At 50.4% G+C, this 16,473-nt stretch overlaps 1 pseudogene; it reads right to left on the bottom strand.

Annotated features, from left to right (window-relative positions):
* Positions 1-26: 26 nt before the first annotated feature.
* On the bottom strand, positions 27-7,231 carry LOC149438233 (high affinity immunoglobulin epsilon receptor subunit alpha-like; annotated as a pseudogene).
* Between the last annotated feature and the right edge of the window lie 9,242 nt (positions 7,232-16,473).

Genomic DNA, 16,473 nt, shown 5'->3' on the forward strand with positions numbered 1-16,473 from the left:
TTCGTATTGATCATAGTACAGAATTTTTAAGAAAGCCTGGTTTGTTGGCTCTCATAAGCCCGTTCATGAAAATCATATTTCTTGTGTGTAATTACTTCATTTTAATTTATTTTTAACACTTTAGGAAAGAGATATCTGAAGAAAGTAAACAATATTTACCTGTGTATTCTATATTGGTATCATGAGTACTATACGTCTTATTGAAAGTAGTCAGGACTTGTTTTGAACAGCTATAAGTAGCTGGTGAGTCTATAGATTTTATAGGCAGTAGATCAGATTCATTGGTCTGGATTATCAGATTGTCCTTGTAAAATATTGTCCGTACGGCAGGATATGGTGAGTAGCATCGAAGAGACACATCATCACCTTCTTAAATAGAGACTGGAGCCTGAAGGACGACCCAACCTGAAACATGGCGAGAGATCTATTATATCCATTATGTCACACACGTAACTCCGGGGAATTAATAAGATTGACCAAAATGGGACATACAAGGTTCAAGGTTCTATTGCAATTTTCAGCTCTTTTAGAATTTTCTAGTATAACATGCCACAATTGCAACCGAATTATTTTTGTAGGCTTGAACTCTGGTCAGCCATTAAATGCCATTAGGTGTAATAAATTCACTAAAGGAAAATGTGCATAGGCAGAATTGCATAGGTAAGCACAGAGGTAAGCTCTTCATAGGATCGATAGCACCACTATCAACACATCCCTACATGCCAGGGTGCTAGGTGTAACTCTGGATTCTGAGCTATCCTTTCAGGCCCACATCCAATCCCTGTCCAAATCATGCCGCCTCAACCTCCACAACATCTCCAGAATACGCCTCTTTTTAACCAATGATACCACAAAGCTCCTAATTCACTCCCTGGTCATCTTTCGCCTCGACTACTACAACTCCCTCCTCATTGGCTTACATTTACATAGGCTATCCCCCCTTCAGTCCATCATGAATACTGCTGCCAGGCCCATCTACCTTACCAACCGTTCAGTGTCTGTTACCCCTCTGCCAATCCCTCCACTGGCTTCCACTCAGTGTCCTTTACCCCTATCTGCCAATACCTCCACTGACCTCCACTCAGTGTCCTCCACCCCTATCTGCCAATCCCTCAACTGGCTTCCACTCAGTGTCCTCCACCACTCTCTGCCAATCCCTCCACTGGCCTCCACTCAGTGTCCTCCATCCCTCTCTGCCAATCCCTCCACTGGCTTCCACTCAGTGTCCTCCACCCCTCTCCGGCAATCCTTCCACTGGCTTCCACTCAGTGTCCTCCACCCCTCCCTGCCAATCCCTCCACTGGCTTCCACTCAGTGTCCTTTACCCCTATCTGCCAATACCTCCACTGACCTCCACTCAGTGTCCTCCACCCCTATCTGCCAATCCCTCAACTGGCTTCCACTCAGTGTCCTCCACCACTCTCTGCCAATCCCTCCACTGGCCTCCACTCAGTGTTCTCCACCCCTCTCTGCCAATCCCTCCACTGGCTTCCACTCAGTGTCCTCCACCCCTCCCTGCCAATCCCTCCACTGGCTTCCACTCAGTGTCCTCCACCCCTCTCTGCCAATCCCTCCACTGGCTTCCATTCAGTGTCCTCCACCCCTCTCTGCCAATCCCTCCACTGGCTTCCACTCAGTGTCCTCCATCCCTCTCTGCCAATCCCTCCACTGGCTTCCACTCAGTGTCCTCCACCCCTCTCTGCCAATCCCTCCACTGGCTTCCACTCACTCAACAAATAAAATTTAAAACAATAACTTACAAAGCCATCCACAACTCTGCCACCAGCTACATGACCAACCTGGTCTCAAAATATCAACCAAACCGTTCTCTTCAATCCTCCCAAGACCTTCTGCTCTCTTGTTCCCGTGTCACCTCCTCCCATGCTCGCCTCCAGGACTTCTCTTGAGCTTCTCCCATCCTAAGGAACTCCCTACCCCAATCTGCCCTGCAGTCACCTAATCTATCCACCTTTAGACGATCCCTGAAAACCTTTCTCTTTAAAGAAGCCTATCCTGCTTCTACCTAGTCAGCCGCCATTTATTTCCTCCATCAGCTCATCCCCCCACAGCTATTACCTTTTGTATCACTCAACCCTTCCTCCTAGATTGCAACTAGCCGGGCTCTCTGGTTCCTCTTGTACCAAATTGGATTGTAACTGTAATGTCTACCTTCATTTTGTAAAGCACTGCGCAAACTGTTGGCGCCGTATAAATCCTATATGATAATAATAATAGCCTTCCTAAAGGACTAACAAATAGCATTTTTAGAATTTCATTTCTAACGTGTTTATTTTAAATTTATTGTATGAAAAATTTTTTTGATGTACACAATAAGAGATACGGTGAAACTTTTGTACATTAATCAGACATTTTTTTTTTTTGCAAGAACAATAAAAATACAGAAATGAACATAGACCAGAACTGGATTCCAAGTTAATTTTAATTGGTGGAAAAAAGTCATATAAACCTTTTTAAAGATAATTAAAATGATCTTGGGCACTTTTATACAGTTCTGAAAGCATTTCTGAGTGTTCTATAGTATATTAGAGAACTTTTTACATTTGCCATAATCTATAAGATTTTCCTTTTCTAGGGGTATTGTCCACAATCTGGCAACTGCTATTTTCATTGTAAGTCGGTATTAATGTAAATAGTTTAAAGTAGAAGGGAAAAGCTAAGCAATAAAATCTTAAATTTTTTTGCCTCCCCAGTATTCCCAATTGCCCTGTATACATTTTGTCATACGTTGCAATCTAAGTTTTTAATGTATTTCTATGTGTTCACATGACCGCAAAGCTCTGACCCCTCTCTGTAAAGGTTGAGTGGTGACAACAGGAGCAGTGGTCTCCAAACTGGGGCCCTTTGCTTCCATTAATTTGACCCGTTGGGGCAATATTCCTCCTATGGACACCAACAATGAGGCATAATTCCTCCCACTGATACCAACGATCAGGCACCATTACTCCCACTGACACCAAGGACGGGGCACTATTCCTCCCACTGATACCAAGGATGGGGCACTATTCCTCCCACTGATGCTGATGATGGGACACTATTCCTCCCAGTGATACAAATTATGGGACACTATTCCTCCCCCTGATACCAATGATGGGGCACTATTCCTCCCACTGATACCGATGATGGGGCACTATTCCTCCCACTGATACCAATGATGGGGCACTATTCCTCCCACTGATACCAATGATGGGGCACTATTCCTCCCACTGATACCAATGATGGGGCACTATTCCTCCCACTGACACCAATGATGGGGCAATACTCCTTCCATTGACATCAAAGATGTGGCACTATTCCTCCCACTGATACCAATGATGGAGCACTATTCCTCCCACTGATATCAAGGGTGGGGCACTATTCCTCCCACTGACACCAAGGATGGGGCACTATTCCTCCCACTGATACCAATGATGGGACACTATTCCTCCCAGTGATATCAATGATGGGACATTATTCCTCCCAGTGATATCAATGATGGGACACTATTCCTCCCAGTGATATCAATGATGGGACAGTATTCCTCTCACTGATACTAATGATGGGGCACTATTCCTCTCACTGATACCGATGATGGGGCACTATTCCTCCCACTGACACCAATGATGTTGCACTATTCCTCTCACTGATACCGATGATGGGGCACTATTACTCCCACTGACACCAAGGATGGGGCACTATTCCCCCCCAGTGATACCAATGATGGTGCAATACTCCTCCCATTGACACCAAAGATGGGCATTATTCCTCCCACTGATACCAAGGATGGGGCACTATTCCTCCCACTGATATCAAGGATGGGGCACTATTCCTTCCATTGATATCAAGGATAGGGCACTATTCCTTCCACTGATATCAAGGATGGGGCACTATTCCTTCCACTGATGTCAAGGATGGGGCACTATTCCTCCCACTGATACCAAGGATGGGGCACTATTCCTCCCACTGATATCAAGGATGGGACACTATTCCTCCCAGTGATATCAATGATGGGACATTATTCCTCCCACTGATACTAAGGATGGGGCCCTATTCCTCCCACTGATACCAAGGATGGGGCACTATTCCTCCCACTGATATCAACGATGGGACACTATTCCTCCCAGTGATATCAATGATGGGACATTATTCCTCCCACTGATACTAAGGATGGGGCACTATTCCTCTCACTGATACCGATGATGGGGCACTATTCCTCTCACTGATACCGATGATGGGGCACTATTACTCCCACTGACACCAAGGATGGGGCACTATTCCCCCCCAGTGATAACAATGATGGGGCACTATTCCTCTCACTGACACCAATGATGGGACACTATTCCTCTCACTGACACCAATGATGTGGCACTATTCCTCCCACTAATACAAACTATGTGGCACTGATCCTCCTCCTAGTGACCACCAGCGCTATGAAATTTTTTTATTTCCACTGGCAACAATCCACCCCCGTAAAGTCTAAAGGACAGTAGACAGTAAACTGACCTTCTGTTTAGAAAGTTAGGAGACCCTTTACATAACATTGATGTCAAATTGGGTCAATCAAGAATGTTAGCTTGGGTTAATGTGAAAATTGTGATCCAAAACTGTTATATTTGCAGACACTGCTATCAGATATGATACGTCTCCCACCTCAAAGCAGCTCCTAAAACACATAGTAGATAAATACTAAATGTTTAGACGTAATAAGCATTTGTGGACAGGAAGCTTTAGATCAACTCACCTTTGGTAACATTCAGTGTGACAATCTCACTTCGCTCTCCAGCACTGTTCTGGCACTGATAATCTCCACTGTGTCTTATCTCGGCCATTGAAATGACATAGTCCTTTCCTGTGTATATTAGGATATTATCCTGGTACCAATAACAGCCCAATGCATCAGACTCCACATCACAATTCATCGTTATCTTCTCTCCTATGAGGATCCTATTACAGTTTGGAGTGACCATCACCACAGGCCTCCTCGCATATTCTACAAGACAATGTACATTAGTCAACTAGAAAAAAAGTGTACCTATCTGTAAATAAAGGTATAGTTATATACAGTGGGGCAAAAAAGTATTTAGTCAGCCACCAATTGTGCAAGTTCTCCCACTTACAAAGATGAGAGAGGCCTGTAATTGGCATCATAGGTAGACCTCAACTATGAGAGAGAAAATGAGAAAACAAATCCAGACAATCACATTGGCTGATTTGGAAAGAATTTATTTGCAAATTATGGTGGAAAATAAGTATTTGGTCAATATGAAAAGTTCATCTCAATACTTTGTTATATATCCTTTGTTGGCAATGACAGAGGTCAGACGTTTCCTGTAAGTCTTCACAAGGTTGGCATACACTGTTGCTGGTATGTTGGCCCATCCTCCATGCAGATCTCCTCTAGTGCAGTGATGTTTTGGGGCTGTCGCTGGGCAACACGGACTTTCAACTCCCTCCAAAGGTTTTCTATGGGGTTGAGATCTGGAGACTGGCTAGGCCACTCCAGGACCTTGAAATGCTTCTTATGAAGCCACTCCTTCGTTGCCCGGGCAGTATGTTTGGGATCATTGTCATGTTGGAAGACCCAGCCACGTTTCATCTTCAATGCCCTTGCTGATGGAAGGAGGTTTGCACTCAAAATCTCACGATACATGGCCCCATTCATTCTGTCCTGTACATGGATCAGTCGTCCTGGTCCCTTTGCGGAGAATCAGCCCCGAAACATGATGTTGCCACCCTTATGCTTCACAGTAGGTATGGTGTTCATTGGATGCAACTCAGCATTCTCTCTCCTCCAAACATGACGAGTTGTGTTTCTACCAAACAGTTCTATTTTGGTTTCATCTGACCATATGACATTCTCCCAATCCTCTTCTGGATCATCCAAATGCTCTCTAGCAAACTTCAGACGGGCCCGGACATGTACTGGCCTAAGCAGGGGGACACGTCTGGCACTGCAGGATCTGAGTCCCTGGCGGCGTAGTGTGTTACTGATGGTAGCCTTTGTTACGTTGGTCCCAGCTCTCTGCAGGTCATTCACTAGGTCCCCCCGTGTGGTCCTGGGATTTTTGCTCACCGTTCTTGTGATCATTTTGACTCCACGGGGTGAGATCTTGCGTGGAGCCCCAGATCGAGGGAGATTATCAGTGGTCTTGTATGTCTTCCATTTTCTAATTATTGCTCCCACAGTTGATTTGTTCACACCAAGCTGCTTGCCTATTGCAGATTCAGTCTTCCCAGCCTGGTGCAGGTCTACAATTTTGTTTCTGGTGTCCTTCGACAGCTCTTTGGTCTTCACCATAGTGGAGTTTGGAGTGTGACTGTTTGAGGTTGTGGACAGGTGTCTTTTATACTGATAACAAGTTCAAACAGGTGCCATTGATACAGGTAATGAGTGCAGGACAGAGGAGCCTCTTAAAGAAGAAGGTACAGGTCTGTGAGAGCCAGAAATCTTGCTTGTTTGTAGGTGACCAATTACTTATTTTCCACCATAATTTGCAAATAAATTCTTTCCAAATCAGCCAATGTGATTGTCTTGTTTTGTTTCTCATTTTGTCTCTCATAGTTGAGGTCTACCTATGATGCCAATTACAGGCCTCTCTCATCTTTTTAAGTGGGAGAACTTGCACAATTGGTGGCTGACTAAATACTTTTTTGCCCCACTGTAGTTAGTCTCGCTGAAAAAAGACAAAAGTTCATCCAGTTCAACCATTAAATAAAAAACAAAAGTTATAATCCTACACCCACAGTTGATCCAGGGGAAGGCAAAAAAACCCAGCAAAGCATGATCCAATTTTCTCCTGCAGGGAAAAAAATTCCTTCCTGATCCCCCGAGAGGCAATCGGATATTCCCTGGATCAACTTTACCTATAAATGTTAGTATCCAGTTATATTCTGTGTATCCAAGAAAGAATCCAGGACATTTTTAAAGCAATCCACTGAGCTGGCCAGAACCAACTCTTGAGGGAGTCTATTCCACATTTTCACAGCTCTCACTGTGAAGAACCCTTTCCGTGTTTGGAGGTTAATTTCTTTTCCTCCAGACGTAAAGAGCGCCCCCTTGTCCTCTGTGATGACCTCAGGGTGAATAACTCTACACCGAGTTCACTATATGAACAACTGATGTATTTAGCAGCAAACTCCTGAGGCTCCCTACAGCATCCCCTGCATCCAGTAAGCCACCTCCATCTCCATCCACCTCCACCCCCACCCCTGCATCCGGACAAGACATCCCCATCTCCGTCCATCCTCATCCCCCCATTTCCATCCATCTTCACAGCAGTGTTCTTCCCCGCGGACACCCATGGCCGTTGTCACTAGGGGTCACCCGTGGCCTGGTGCATTGGCTTCTCCCCATCGGCTCCAAGGGACATCAACTCTTCAACTCCCATCCATCCCTCTCCTCCTCAAGCCTACCCTCCTCCTTCAACCTGGAACCTCCACCTGGACCCTGAACCCTGCCAAGCAAGTCTCCGCAAGAGCACGTACATCCTCCCGCAAGAAACAGCCACACAACGCTCCAGACCCGACCACCCAGAAACAACTCACACTGACCCCAACCCAGCTTGACCCAAAGGACTAGAAATAGCCGCACAACGCTCCAGATCTGACCACCCAGAGACCACTCATGCCGGCCCCAGCCCAGCTTGACCTAAAGGACTAGAACTCTAGCTGAATGACACTACAACGAAAAACCCCACTGCACGCTAGACAATCTCCAATCAAGCTCCCCTGGAAACCATCTCTCCAAACCCGATCCCCACTCCCTACACCCTTAATCTCTAGCTACTGGAAGAAAGACATAGCGACGAGATACGCCACTGCACGCTGGACTATCCGCAGCCAAGCCTCCCACCACACCTATCCGCCACCCCGTGTATCTCCCTAAAATGCCTCTTCCACTCCTCATACTCCTCTCCTCCGTTCCCAAAATCTCTTCGCTATATTATTATTATTACTATTACATCTCGTTTATATAGCGCCAAAGGGTTTGCTCAGCTCTGTACAATAGAGGGGTGGACAATACATGAAACATTACAGCACCTACAAGCAGCACACGAGGGGTTATACGGCCCTACTCTTTCGAGCTTACAATCTAGGAGGGAGGGGGTAGTGGTACAGGAGGAAGTGGCCGTGGGGGATGGAGTGGTAGGAGGAATGAAGGAGAGCAGCAGTTAGGTGAGGGTGGGGTAGGCTTCCCTGAAGAGGTGGGTTTTCAGGGAGCGCCTGAAGGTGAGGAGGGAAGGTGACAGTCTGATGGATTGGGGTAGTGAGTTCCAGAGGATGGGGGAGGACCTGGAGAAGTCTTGCAGTCTGGGGTAAAGAAGGTGCGTATTTTGGCGATGTTCTGGAGGTGGAGCCTGCATGTGTTTGTAAGTGATTTGACATGAGGTTGGAAGGAGAGGTTAGAGTCCAGAATGACTCCAAGGACTTTGGCTTGCGGAGCGGGATTGATGGTGGTGATGTTAGTAGTGATGGATAGGATGGGGGGGGGGGCGCGGGCAGGAGGGAAGACGAGAAGCTCGGTTTTGGAGAGGTTGAGCTTGAGGAAATGGAGCGACATCCAGTCAGAGATGTCGTTTAGGAGGTGAGTGATGCGGGCGGAGAATGTGGGGGTGAGGTGGGGGGTGGAGAGGTAAATTTGAGTGTCATCAGCGTAGAGGTGGTAGTTGAAGCCGTGGGAGTGTATGAGTTTGCCAAGGGAGGAGGTGTAGATGGAGAAGAGAAGGGGTCCAAGGACAGAGCCCTGGGGGACCCCAACAGAGTGGGGGAGGGAAGGGGAGGTGGCACCATTGTAGGAAACGCTGAAGGAGCGTCGGGATAGGTAAGAGGAGAACCAGGAGAGAGCGGTGTCTCTGATGCCAAGGGAGAGTAGTTTATTAAGGAGGAGGGGGTGGTCAACTGTGTCGAAGGCCGCGGAGAGGTCCAGGAGGAGGAGGACAGAGTAGTCGCCTTTGGCTTTGGCGGTTAGTAGGTCGTTGGTAATTTTGAGGAGGGCGGTTTCAGTGGAGTGTAGGGGACGGAAGCCGGACTGTAGTGGATCAAGGAGGTTGTTGTCAGTTAGGTGGGCGCTTAGGTGGTCGTAGACTAAGCACTCCAGGAGTTTGAAAGTGAGTGGCAGCAGGGAGATGGGTCTGAGGTTGTTTGGGTCAGAGGGGTCCAGGGAGGGCTTTTTGAGTATGGGGGTGATGTGCGCATGCTTTAGGGGGGAGGGGAATACGCCAGTAGAGAGGGAGAGATTGAAGATGTGGGTGAGGGACCAGATGAGGGAAGAGGGGGGTGACTGGAGGAGTCGAGAGGGGATAGGGTCCAGGGGGCAGGTAGTGAGGCGGGCTTCTGAGAAGACCCTGGTGACTTCCTCAGTGGTAGCGGGGCTGAAGGAGTGCAGAGCTGGGGGGGTTATGGTAAGCGGGGTCTTGGGTGTGGAGGGGGGCAGTGCGGTTGCGAGGTCAGAGGAGGGAAGAGATGAGGGGGAGATAGGGGGGGGGCTAGGTGGGGAGGTTGATTGCGAGTTGACTATGTCCTGACGGATTGCATCAATCTTGTTGTGGAAATGAGTGGCAATTTCGTGGGCGGTGAGTGAGGTACTGAGTGGAGGAGGGGGGGGGAGAGTAGGGAGTTGAAGGTGGAGAAGAGTCGGCGAGGGCAGGAGGAGAGGGTGTTGATCAGGTTTACGAAGTAAGCCTGCTTGGCGGCGTGGAGGGAGGAGGTGTAAGTGAGGAAGGCAGATTTGTAGAGGGAGAATGAACGGGGGGACCTGGTTTTGCGCCATAGTCTCTCTAGCGCGCGACTGCGGCGTTTGAGGCATTTAGTGTGGTCGTTCTGCCATGGTTGGAGCAGTCTGGGTTTGATGTAGCGTGTGGTTAGGGGTGCCAGAGAGTCTAGGGTAGCTGATAGTGAGTCGTTGTACGTGTTAGTGGCTAGGTCAGGACATGACAGTGGAAGGATGCTGTCATGTAGGCGGTCGGCAGCTGAGTGGAGGGGGGCCGGGTTCAGGTTGCGGAGGTTGCGGCTGGTGATGGTTTGGCGCTCTGGGGGGGGGGAGTTAGGGGAAGGGGAGATGGAGAACGTGAGGAGGTGGTGGTCGGAGAGAGGGAAGGGGGTGTTAGAGAACTGGTTGAGGGTACAGAGGTGGGAGAAGACGAGGTCCAGGGTGTTCCCATTGATGTGGGTGGAGGATTGAGTGTGCTGTGTGAGCGCGAAGGAGGAGGTTAGGTGGAGGAGTTGGGAAGTAGCCGGGCTGTTGTCGTTGATGGGGATATTGAAGTCCCCGAGGATGATGGTTGGTAGCTCAGAGGAGAGGAAGAAGGGAAGCCAGGCGGCGAAGTCATCCAGGAAGCGGGGTATGGATCCGGGAGGCCTATAGATCACTGCGATCCTTAGGGGGGTGGGGGTGATGAGCCGGATGCAGTGAGCCTCGAAGGAGGAGAAGGTTAGGGAGGGAGGGTTAGGGAGGACCTGGAAGGTGCTCAGCGGTGATAGGAGCAGGCCGACCCCACCACCTTTGTGACCGCTCAGTCTTGGTGAATGGGACCAGACGAGACCTCCATAGGAGAGTGCCGCAGGGGAGGTGGAGTCAGTGGCCTGTACCCAGGTTTCGGTGATGGCTAGGAGGTTAAGGGAGTGGAAGATAAAGAGGTCATGGATGGCAGTAAGTTTGTTGCAGACCGAGCGGGCGTTCAGGAGTGCAACCGAGAGAGGGGGGATGGATGCGGGGAGAAGGGGCACAGGTATGCGGTTGAGGGGGTTACGGCAGCTGGCGGGAGCAGGGGGGTCCCTAGAGGAGGGGTGAGGTGGCGAGGGGCCAGGGTTCGGGGAGATGTCCCCAGCGGATAGGAGAAGGAGAAGGGTGAGGAAGGTGGCATGGGGATGGGAAGTGCAGGAGCATGTGGGTCTGATAGTGGTGGCATGTGGGTCGACGGGGGAGTGGAGTAGCAGGAGGAGGTGGTGAGTGCCGTAGTGGGGAGAGGGGAGAAGTGAAGGGGCAATGTAGAGCTGTTTTGGGGGGGTAGGCGGGTAGAGGGAGGTGATTTTTGGGATGCTGGAGAGGAAAACGAGGAGGAGGAGTGCAGGAGGCATGTTGGGGTGGGTGGGGTGACGGTTGGGTCAGGGGAGGTGAAGGGAAACAGGTCAGGGCAGGGTGGTGTGGGGAATCTGTATTACCGTGGGAGAGTCATTTGAGTCCTTCTGTAGGGGTAGAGTGAGGGTGGCAGCTGGTTGGCAGCAGTCTGTGGGTGCAGTAAGCTGGCGACCGTGGATGCTGTGGCATGTCTTCAGTGGGTACGGTGGTTCGGCTAGCGGAGGGGTCGTAGGGTGCGATGGCTGGGGGTGTTGGTAGGCACGGCGACTGATGATGCTGGCGGCTCTGTGACTGGGGTTGTTGAGGCCAGGCGTCGGGTGCTGCGGGCTCGGCGTCGTGAGGCGCTGAAGGTGTTGAAGGGCGCAGCGTCAGGAGGTGTTGAAGGATCGTCGTCAGGGTCGAGCGATCGTCGGCCCTGCGTGGTTTGTGCTCAACCTCGATCTGTTGCGGCCGGTAGGAGAGACCGCGGCTTCAAGGGTCGTGGTGGGCCACTAGTCGCCGGGGCAATGCCAGAGGGAATAGCGTGCCGGAAAGCAGGGTGCTGGGTGAGCGGTCCCTGGTGGGGTGGCTGGCTGGTAGTCCCAGGTGGGGTGGTGGGCAGGGGATCCCTGGTGGGATGGTGGCCGTGCTATCCCTGGTGGGGTAGTAGCGACCCCTGGAGGGATAGTGGCTTAGGGTCCCTGGTGGTTTGGGGTTTCCGGTGGATGGTGGGATCTCTGAGTGAGTCCCTGGAGGCTGGCGGTGTGATGGTGGTTGGGCTCCCTGGTGGGTAGTGGGCGCCCCTGATGAAGTACCTGGTGTCCTGGAGCGTCGGGGTGGAGGTGGATCCCTCCTAGGTTAGCAGGACCGTTGGTGGTGGTGGTGGTGGGTGGCTATATCCCTCTGCTCCTCCCAAACAACTGTATATTATGCCCTCACTGCTTACTTGGCCCCTCTACGGCACCCACCACCTCCTCCTAATACTCCACTCTCCCACTGACCCGAACACCTCCACTGGTGGACTTACACGCTCCTGCACATCCCGCTCCCATGCCACCTTTCTCACCCTTCTTCTCCTCCTAACCGCGGGGGACATCTCCCCAAACCCTGACCCTCCACCACCTCGCTCACCCACACGACACCCTCCCACTTCCACGTCCGGCCGCAACCCCCTCAACCTAGTATCTGTCCCCCTGCTCCCTAAACCCCCCCATTTTCGTGTGCACTCCTGAACGCCCGATCGGTGTGCAACAAGCTCACCGCCATCCACGACCTCTTTGTTTCCCGCTCCCTAAACCTCCTAGCGATCACGGAAACCTGGATCCAAGCCACTGACTCTACCTCCCCTGCTGCACTCTCCTACAGAGGTCTCACCTGGACCCACTTACCCAGACCCAACGGTCGTAAAGGTGGTGGGGTTGGTCTTCTCCTGTCACCACAGAGCACCTTCTGAGTCCTCCCAAACCCCCCCTCTCTATCCTTCTCCTCCTTCGAGGCCTACTGCATCCGACTATTCTCTCCAACCCCCCTGAGGATTGCTGTAATCTACCGGTCTCCTGGACCCATATCCCGCTTCCTTGATGACTTTTCTGCCTGGCTACCCTTCTTTTGTCTCCTCCGAGTTACCCACCATCATTCTTGGGGATTTCAACATCCCTGTCAACATCGACATCTTTTGCACTCGCACAGTGCATACAATCCACCACCCACTCCGACAGGAATATCCTGGACCTTGTCTTCTCCACGTCCTCTAACGCCTACCCATCCAAATGTCATACTACTACCGGTTGTAACCTCCGCAACCTGAACCCTGCCCCCCTCCACTCTACAGCTGATCAACTTTACGACAGCATCCTTCCCCTGTCCTGCCCCGACCTGGCCATGACCGCCTATAACAACTCACTGTCAACCGCCCTTGACTCGCTAGCGCCTTTAACCACACAAAACATCAGACCCCGACCGCTCCAGCCCTGGCAGACTGATCACACCAAAATTCTCAAACGACGCATAGGCGCTGGAGCTACTATGGCACAAAACCAGATCCCAACTAGCATTCACCCGCTATAAGTCTGCCTTCCACACCTACACCTCCTCCCTCCACGCTGCCAAACAAGCATACTTCCTGACCCTCATCAAGACCCTCTTCTCCAATCCTCGCCGACTCTTCTCCACCTTCAACTCTCTACTCTCTCTGCCCCCACCTCCACCTAGCACCTCACTCACCGCCCTTGAGATTGCCAATCACTTCAAAAACAAGATTGACGCAATTCACAGGGACATCGCCGCTGCTCAAACTTCCTCTCCACCCATCCCCTCTCACACAGCAACCCCCTCATCACCCCTCTCCCTCGGCCTCACCACTGTTCAGACCTCCACCTCACCTAACATTCCTTACACTGAAGCTCCCTTAACACTCCACTTCTTCGACCTTACTACCATTGAGGAGGTCACCAAGGTCTTCTCTGAAGCCCGTCCCACGCACCCTCACCCACATTTTTAATCTCTCCCTCTCTTCCGGCACATTCCCCTCCCCTCTGAAGCATGCACACATCACCCCCATACTTAAAAAGCCCTCCCTGGACCCCACTGACCCGAACAACCTTAGACCCATCTCCCTGCTGCCATTCACATCCAAACTCCTCGAGCGCTTAGTCTACAATCGCCTAAGCTCCCACCTCAACAACAACAACCTCCTCGATCTCCTACAGTCCGGCTTCCGTCCCCTACACTCCAACGAAACTGCCTTACTGAAACTCTCCAATGACCTGCTAACTGCCAAATCTAATGGCCACTATTCAGTGCTCCTACTCCTCGACCTCTCTGCTGCTTTCGACACAGTCGACCACCCCCTCCTCCTCAAAAAACTACACTCCCTTGGCCTCAGAGATTCCTCTTTCTCCTGGCTCTCGTCCTACCTATCACAACGTTCCTTCAGCATTACCTATAACGCTACCACCTCCCCCTTACTCCCCCTCTCTGTTGGGGTCCCTCAAGGCTCTGTCCTCAGGCCCCTTCTCTTCTCCATCTGCACCTCCTCCCTTGGTCAACTCATACACTCTCATGGCTTCAACTACCACCTCTATGCCGACGACACGCAAATCTATCGCTCGACCCCTCGCCTCACCCCCTCAGTCTCCGTCAGAATCACAAGCCTACTGAACGACATATCAGATTGGATGTCGCTCCACTTCCTTAAACTGAACCTCTCCATAACCGAGCTCCTAGTCTTCCCTCCAGCCCGCACACCACCCCCCACTGACTTCTCTATCATGTCCAACAATGCCACCATCAGGCCCGCCCCGCAGGCCAGAGTACTTGGTGTCATTCTTGACTCCAATCTATCCTTCCAGCCCCAAGTCCAATCACTAACAAACTCGTGCAGACTCCACCTCCGCAACATCGCCAAAATACACACGTTCCTAAACCCAGAAACCACTAAGCAGCTCATCCACTCCCTCATCATATCACGACTCGATTATTGCAACTCCCTCCTATCTGGCCTGCTTCGCCATAGGCTATCCCCACTTCAGTCGCTTCTGAATACGGCAGCCAGACTTATCCACCTTACCAACCGCTCCGTTTCCGCCTCCCCCCTCTGCCAATCCCTCCACTGGCTTCCGATTGCCCAACGGATCAAATTCAAAATCCTAACACTGACGTACAAAGCTGTCCATCATACTGCCCCAAACTACATCACCGACCTAATATCCAAGTACCACCCTACACGCACTCTTCGCTCCTCACAAGACCTCCTTCTCTCTAGTTCCCTAGTCTCCTCCTCCCATGCCCGCCTCCAGGACTTCTCCAGGGCATCACCCATACTCTGGAACTCCCTACCCCAACCCATCAGACTATCAACTACTCTCCTCTCCTTTGGGCGCATCCTGAAATCCCACCTCTTCAGGGAAGCCTACCCCACCCCCTGATAATTCCCGACCTCCTCCACCCTTCCTACCACTCCATCCCCCACAGCTATTTCCTCCTGTACCACTATCCCCTCCCTCCTAGATTGTAAGCTCCAAGGAGCAGGGTCCTCAAACCCCTCTCTCTCCCCCGAAAGATAAGAAGCGCCTGAAGCTACAACTGCAGATATTTGTGAAATGTCTGATTTAAGATCAGGTAACAACAATGGTGTTTTGGAAAAAATGTGTTAAGGCTTGGAGAGGAAGTGTCCTACTTCAAAAGGTTAGAAGTAGAGCACAGCACTTGGTTTGCAGAATCAGCTCCACCAGCAGCTGTGCTACTTTTAACAGTCTCTATTACATTGGTGTAAAAAAAAAAAGTCAGCGTCAGACCACACTCATGTTCTAAAGAAAAAGAAAGGTTGTCAGAAATCTGTTCATTTTGGCAAACACGTAAGATTTTAAAAAATTTTTTGGAGGCTGCAATTTTTACTTACAAGAACAAAATCTGTAATAAACAACAGCTTACCTGGGTGTTCTACCATTAGATCTGCAAGAGAACAAATAGTTTGTTATACAGATGATTCTGCAGGTCGGTATTCCATTTGCAATCCACAGGGACTATAAATGGTTCATCCTTTAAAGTTCTGTGGTCCTGAAGACTATCTTAGAAAATGGTGATCCTAAACTGTTCCTACCGTCATGAAAAAATATGTCACAGGCAGCCTTGTCCAGGGGCAGAATAATTCAGAAGATGTGGGCGAGAGTGCTCAGATTCTAAATTTTGATTCGTAGTACATGGTTAGTTGTTTGTAAAAAGAGTGCAGAGTCTTTGGTTAGGCAGGTCCTGTGCATGGAAAAGGGCCTCCATATAGAAGGAGAAGACCACCAAACCAAATGTATAGAGTCCAAAGTATTCCCTCATGAAAGGTAAGAAAAGGTTAATACTAAAAGTAACTTGGGGAGGGGTGGATGAGCGTTTCTCTTTAAAGTGATACTAAACCCCGGACCCTGCATTCACTATATCCGGTCTCCCCCGGACCCTGCATTCACTATAGCTTGTCTCCCCGGACCCTGCATTCACTATAGCTGGTCTTCTTGGACCCTGAATTCACTATATCAGCTCTCCCCAGACCCTGCATTCACTATATCCGCTCTCCCAGGACCCTGCATTCACTATATCTGGTCTCCCCAGACCCTGCATTCACTATATCCGCTCTCCCAGGACCCTGCATTCACTATATCCGCTCTCCCCGGACCCTACATTCACTATATCCGCTCTCCCCGGATCCTGCATTACTATATCCGGTCTCCCCAGACCCCGCATTCACTATATCTGGTCTCCCCGGACCCTACATTCACTATATCTGGTCTCCCAGGACCCTGCATTCACAATATCTGGTCTCCCCGGACCCTGCATTCACTATATCTAGTCTCCCTGGACCCTGCATTCACTATATCTAGTCTCCCTGGACCCTGCATTCACTATATCCTGTCTCCCACAGTACACACAATATG

This window comes from Staurois parvus, unplaced genomic scaffold, assembly GCF_062004578.1.
Source record: "Staurois parvus isolate SC_StPar_1 unplaced genomic scaffold, SC_StPar_1.0 ptg001202l, whole genome shotgun sequence".
NCBI lineage: Eukaryota > Metazoa > Chordata > Amphibia > Anura > Ranidae > Staurois > Staurois parvus.